Source organism: Panthera onca, chromosome D4 (assembly GCF_046562875.1).
Source record: "Panthera onca isolate mPanOnc1 chromosome D4, mPanOnc1 haplotype 2, whole genome shotgun sequence".
NCBI classification, from domain to species: Eukaryota; Metazoa; Chordata; class Mammalia; order Carnivora; family Felidae; genus Panthera; species Panthera onca.
This window is the reverse complement of record NC_138351.1, coordinates 5,922,754-5,928,889: the sequence shown is the minus strand read 5'-3', so window position 1 is coordinate 5,928,889 and position 6,136 is coordinate 5,922,754. Positions and strand designations below refer to the sequence as shown.

Genomic DNA, 6,136 nt, shown 5'->3' with positions numbered 1-6,136 from the left:
TGCCCCGGCGGGGGGCTCGTCCCAGACCTGGTCCCCAGGCCTGGTCGCAGGCCCACGCTCATCGAGTGCCCGCCACTTGGCCAACGTCGCATTGGGTTTTACAGGGAAATAGTGGCCACGTTTCCCACCCTCTTGCAGGAGGTATTGCCTTAATTTTGATAGTGAGAATGCATTAAAACAACCTTTTTTAAAAATTGATTTATTTTGAGAGAGACAGAGACAGCACCCTGGGCGTAGGGAGGGGAGAGAGAGAGAGAGAGAGAAGGGGGGGGGGGGGAGAATCCCAAGCAGGCTCTGCGCTGTCAGAGTGGAGCCCAACGTGGGGCTCGAACTCATGAATCCGTGAGATCACGACCTGAGCCGAATCCAAGAGTTGGACACACTTAACCGTCTGAGCCACCCAGGTGTCCCTACAAGAACCCTTTTCAAGTAAATCTTTACCCATGTAAATATGAACATGTGAATGGTTTTGGTCTGGTACACTCGATAACATGCAACTAAGAGGATGAAGGGGTACAATCAAATTAGAAGAGAAAAAAACAACCACTCTCTCCTTCCTCGGTAAAATTGTGTCTCAGAATAACCGGGCTTACGAAAGCTCGAAATACAAAGGCTCCTGATGAAAAAAATACGTGATTGGGAGAGCTCCAATTAGACACTTTCTAAAATATTTCTCTTTCTTCTGACTAGAGTATTTTAAGCTGCAGAGAAGCTCGTTAGCTGGAATGGGACTCATTGAGAACTGATCCTTCAGAGACAGTGCGGAGCCAGCCTGCCATCAGGCACGTGTGCGGGGGACGCATGCGAGGCAGGCTCTCTGTGCCCCAACGTCTGGCAGAAACCTCACACCCAGGCGTGAAGGCAGTGGGTGAGGACAGAGGGCGCCAAGGGGGGAAGGACAGAGGATGGCTCTCAGGGAAGATCGCGGGTCAGGGGCCAAATAGCCTTGGACTTGGCCAGTCCCCAGTTCCGGGCGAACTTGGAAATGTCACCAGATCTCTTCAGAATGTCCCAGAAAATGTCTCTGCGCGAAGGCTAAATTCTCCGCCAGCTCCACAACTCTGTGTTCGTCATTGAATCCGTTTGCCGCAATTTACTGTGTAAACCTTTTATAGTCCTCTTTAAATTTCAGGAGCATTGGACTTGTCACTGATCTGGACATCAGAGCTCTACAAAATTGCTTGAATTAATGAAAAATTCCATATAGCCCAATGTCGCGTGTCTTAAGAGACTGCCTTCCTGTCCTGACGTTACTCGTTGATTACTAGATTTATCTGCACATGGTTAACCTATCTCAAAAGTGAGCAAATATTATTCAGCAGAGTAATATTTCTAATACAGTGTGTCAAAAGTTACATTAAATTCTCCCTGAAATATAGTCCCCTTACAAAAACTGTGCTGCTTTTATTATATTACCAATGATAAACTGACTGCCTCAAAGTTGAAATTCTCTTGAACAGGTGAGCTCTCTCAAAAAACACTTTTACATAGAATTTTTCTTATTTTAGCACATCGATTTTTTTTTGAGAGAGAGAGAGCACACACACGAGTCGGAGAGGGGCAGAGGGAGAGAGAGAGAGAATCTCAAGCAGGCCCAACACAGGACTCGATCCCACGATCCTGGGATCGTGACCTGAGCCGAAAGCAAGAACTGGTCTCTCAACCGACAGAGCCACCCAGGTGCCCCATGCATTGCTTTTTTAATTGTTTTGTTTGGAAATAATTAGAGATTGGCAGGAAGTTGCAACAATAAAGCAAAAAAAGCTCCATATAATCTTCATCCAGTTTCCCCAAGTGGTTGCATCTTCCGTAACATCGGAACACTGTCAAAACTAGGAAACTGACACTGGTACGATGTACCTGCATCGTTTTATTGCAGGTGTAGCCACCACCACAATCTGGACACATAACTCCTCCATCACCACAAAGATCTCCCTTTTGCAGCCACACACGCCCTCCTCCCCACCCCAGCCCCATCCACCATCCCTACAACCCAGCAATCATTTACCTGTCTCCTTTTTTGTCATTCTGTCATTTCAGGAACGCTGTATAAATGTACTCCTGCAAGATGTGCCTTTCAAAAGCCAACTCAAAAATTAGCTTTCATCATTCGGCCTAATGTCTTTGAGATCCAGCCAGGTACCTGCACATATCAACAGTCGATCATTTGATTGTGGAATAGTGATCTGGGGTATTCACGTGCTATGGTTTAACCATTCACTTATTCTGGACTATTTGGTTGATTCCAGTTTATGGTTATTACAAATAAAGACGCTATAAACAATCATGAGCACATATCTGCATGGACTCAAGTTTTAATATCACTTGGATAAGTGCCTAGGAGTGCAATCCCCGGAATAAACCCCATTTGGACACGGTGTATGATTCCTTTTATATATTGTCAGATTCTATTTGCTAATGTTTTGTTAAGGACTTTTACACCTATGTTTATGAGGGCCGTTGATCTGCGGTTTTCCTCTTTTGTACACTCTGGTTTTTTTAAGTTTTTTATTTAAATTCCAATTAGTTCCCATAAAGTGTACTATTAGTTTCAAGGGCACACTGTAGCGATTCAACACTTCCGTACATCACCCTGTGCTCATCACAGGTGGACTCCTTAATCTCCATCGTGTATTTCACCCACCCCCCACCCACCTCCCCTCTGGTGACCATCAGTTTGTTCTCTACAGGTAAGAGTCTGCGTACAGGGGCGCCTGGGTGGCTCAGTCGGTTGGGCATCCGACTTCGGCTCAGGTCACGATCTCGCGGTCCGTGAGTTCGAGCCCCGCATCGGGCTCTGGGCTGACAGCTCAGAGCCTGGGGCCTGTTTCAGATTCTGGGTCTCCCTCTCTCTCTGACCCTCCCCTGCTCGTTCTCTGTCTTTCTCTGTCTCAAAAATAAATAAATGTGAAAAAATTAAAAAAAAAAAAAAAAGAGTCTGCGTACAGCCTGGTTTTTATATCAAGGTACTATTAGCCTTATAATATGAACCGGGAACCATTCTCTTTGTCGACTTTCTGGAAGGGATTGTGGAGATTGATGCTAATTCTTCTATGAACATCTGGTAGAACTCTCCAGTAAAAACATCTGGGCCTGGAAATGTTGCTGTTGGAAGTTTTTTCAGTTATGAATTAAATATCCTTAATATAGGTTTAGGGCTATTCAACTGAGGCAGTCCATGTTGGGTGAGTTGTGGTAATGTCTGGTTTATGGGGAGGGGGAGTATTGTAGCACTGATCTATTTTCTCTAAATTATCAGATTTATGGGGGTGGAACTGTTCAAAGTATTCTCCTAGTATCATTTTCACATCTTCGGGGTCTGTAGTGATAGCCCGTATCCCAGGTATTGGTAACTTGCTTTTTTGTCTATGTCAGTTAGTAGAGGATTGTCAATTATAGGGATCTTTTCAGAGAATCAGCTTGTTTTCATTGCTATTCTCTATTTTCCTTTTCTATTTTATTCATTTCTGTTCTTATGATTCCCTTCCTTCTGCTTGCCTTAACTTTATTTTGCAACTATTCTTTTAGTTTCTTTTTTTTAATTTTATTTATTTATTTTTTTAACGTTTATTTATTTTTGAGACAGAGAGAGACACAGCATGAACGGGGGAGGGGCAGAGAGAGAGGGAGACACAGAACCGGAAGCAGGCTCCAGGCTCTGAGCCATCAGCCCAGAGCCCGACGCGGGGCTCGAACTCGCGGATCGCGAGATCGTGACCTGAGCTGAAGTCAGACGCTTAACCGACTGAGCCACCCAGGCGCCCCTTAGTTTCTTGATATGATAGCTTAGATTTTTTGAAGCTTTTTCTCTTTTCTAATTATATGCATTTAATAAAATAAATTTCCTTTTCAACAAAGGCTTTGCCTGTTCCACAAAGTTTGATATGTTATATTTTTATTTTTGTACAGTTTAATGTATTTTATTATTTCCCTTGAAATTTCTTGAAATTAGAGGTGTATTGTTTATTTTCTAAGTGGAAATGTTCCTATTATCTTTATTTTACAGTTTTATTTTATTACAGTTTATTTTACAGTTTAATGCATTTTATTATTTCCCTTGAAATTCCCTTGAAATTAGAGGTGTATTGTTTATTTCCTAAGTGGAAATTTGCCTATTATCTTTATTTTATATTTCTGGTTTGATTCCATTTTGGATGAAGGACACATTGTACATGATTTAAATTCTTTTAAATTTGTTGAGATTAATTTCATTGCTTAGGATATGGTCTTTTCTGGTTTACATTCTGACAAGAATGTGTTTTCTGCTATTGGCAGGTGGAGTGTTGTATAAATATCAATAAAATCCCATTGATTCATGGTGTTGTTGAGTTAGTCCATATTCTTGCTAATTTTCTGTCTAGTTTTTCTATCAATTAATTGTTGAAAGAGGGATGTTGAAGTCTCCCAACTATAACTGTTGATTTGTATATTTCTCCTTTCAGTTCCATCAGTTTTTGCCTTACATATTTCATGGCTCTGTTGTTTGGTGCATATATATTTAGGATTGTTACATCTTTTTGGTAGAGTTGACCCTTTTATCTTTACATAATGTCCATCTCTGTTGAAGGCTTGAATAGAACAAGAGATAGAGGAGGGAGAAATTTATCCTTTTTTTTCCTGTCTCATTGCTTAAGCTGGGACATCTCATTTCATTTTCTCCTGCTCTTGGACTAGGATTTATACCATCATCTCCCCTGGTTCTGAGGCCTTTGGACTTGGACTGAATTACATCAGCAGCTTTCCTGGGTCTCCAGCTTGCAGAAAACAGACTGCGGAACCTCATAGCCTCCAGAGTCATGTGAGCCAATTCCACATAATAAATTTCCATATGTGTGTAGAGATAGATATATAGATATAGATTAGATATAGATATAGATATAGATATCGCTCTATCAGTATTGACCGTGGTTCCAGAGAAACAGAATTAGAAAGATAGGTTTTCTGAATTGTTTCTAGATTTCCTGGAATTGGTTCTCTAATCTGATGATATTTTAAGATGTGAATGAATCTGTTTCAGTAGTAAAGAGAGCACTGATAGTCCATTGTGTGAAATATGTATAGAAACATGAAAAATATCTGCATTGGATGCTTCTAACATTATAAAGAGGCTAAATGACTCTCTATATAACACTTTTGAACATTTGTGGAAAACTAACGTATATGATTTTGGTTGATTGCTCCTAAGGTCATTGGACAAGATGCTGAAAGAAAGGCATGAGCTTAGGGATTCGAATTCCCAGTTCAAATGCCACATAAATGACCCAAGAGTGTCTATGTGCTTCCTAAAGGAGACCGTCACCTCCTGTTGCTACAGGGCTGGCACACACGCACAGAACCTTATCATGCACCTGGTTGAATTACAATGCAAGTTGAACTCCCAGCCTTGAAGGGGGTCTCCTGTTAAAATGAGGCCATTGACTGGGAAAGGGTAAGATCCTGTAAGTTGGTACAGGCGCTGTGGGAAGATCCTGACGAAGCTGGGGACATTAGACCTTCTTGTGGTGAGACTCCTTTGTCAGCATTATTGTCCTCCTCACTTCTGGCAGAGATGGCCTCTGCAATATGACTTATAAGGAGGTGTGCTACACTCTAGAATAACTACTTTGGCTTTATAATTTATACCAACAAAATTTATACAGTTTTATAATTTATACAGGAGGAACGTGTGTGGGAATGGATAGTAAGGATGTGAGATAATGGAAGAAAGAACTCATTATAAGTCTGGATCTGAACTTAAACAGATCTGCATTTAAAACATTTTTTTAAATTTTTTAACGTTTATTCATTTTTGGGAGAGAGAGAGAGACAGCATGAGTGGGGCAGGGGCAGAGACAGAGGGAGACCCGGACTCCGAAGCAGGCTCCGGGCTCCGAGCTGTCGGCACAGAGCCCGACACGGGGCTCGAACTCACAAACCGTGAGATCATGACCTGAGCCAAAGTGGGACGCTTAACTTCCTGAGCCCCACAAGCGTCCAGAGCTTCCGCATTTAATGTCACAGCTCAGGGAATTAGAAGGGGCTCTAAATGGTTAGTTGGTTGACCAAAACGTGGACCAAAACGTGGCCCACGCTGATTGGATCTACAGCCTACTAAATTGTTTTTAAGTTTATTTATTTTGAGGGGGGCGGGGCAGAG

At 42.0% G+C, this 6,136-nt stretch overlaps 1 long non-coding RNA gene across 1 annotated transcript in view; it reads right to left on the bottom strand.

The window, feature by feature from the left end:
• Positions 1-6,136, bottom strand: part of LOC145713007 (uncharacterized) — a 445,152-nt gene that overhangs the window by 411,216 nt on the left and 27,800 nt on the right. The gene's annotated exons all lie outside the window — the stretch shown is intronic.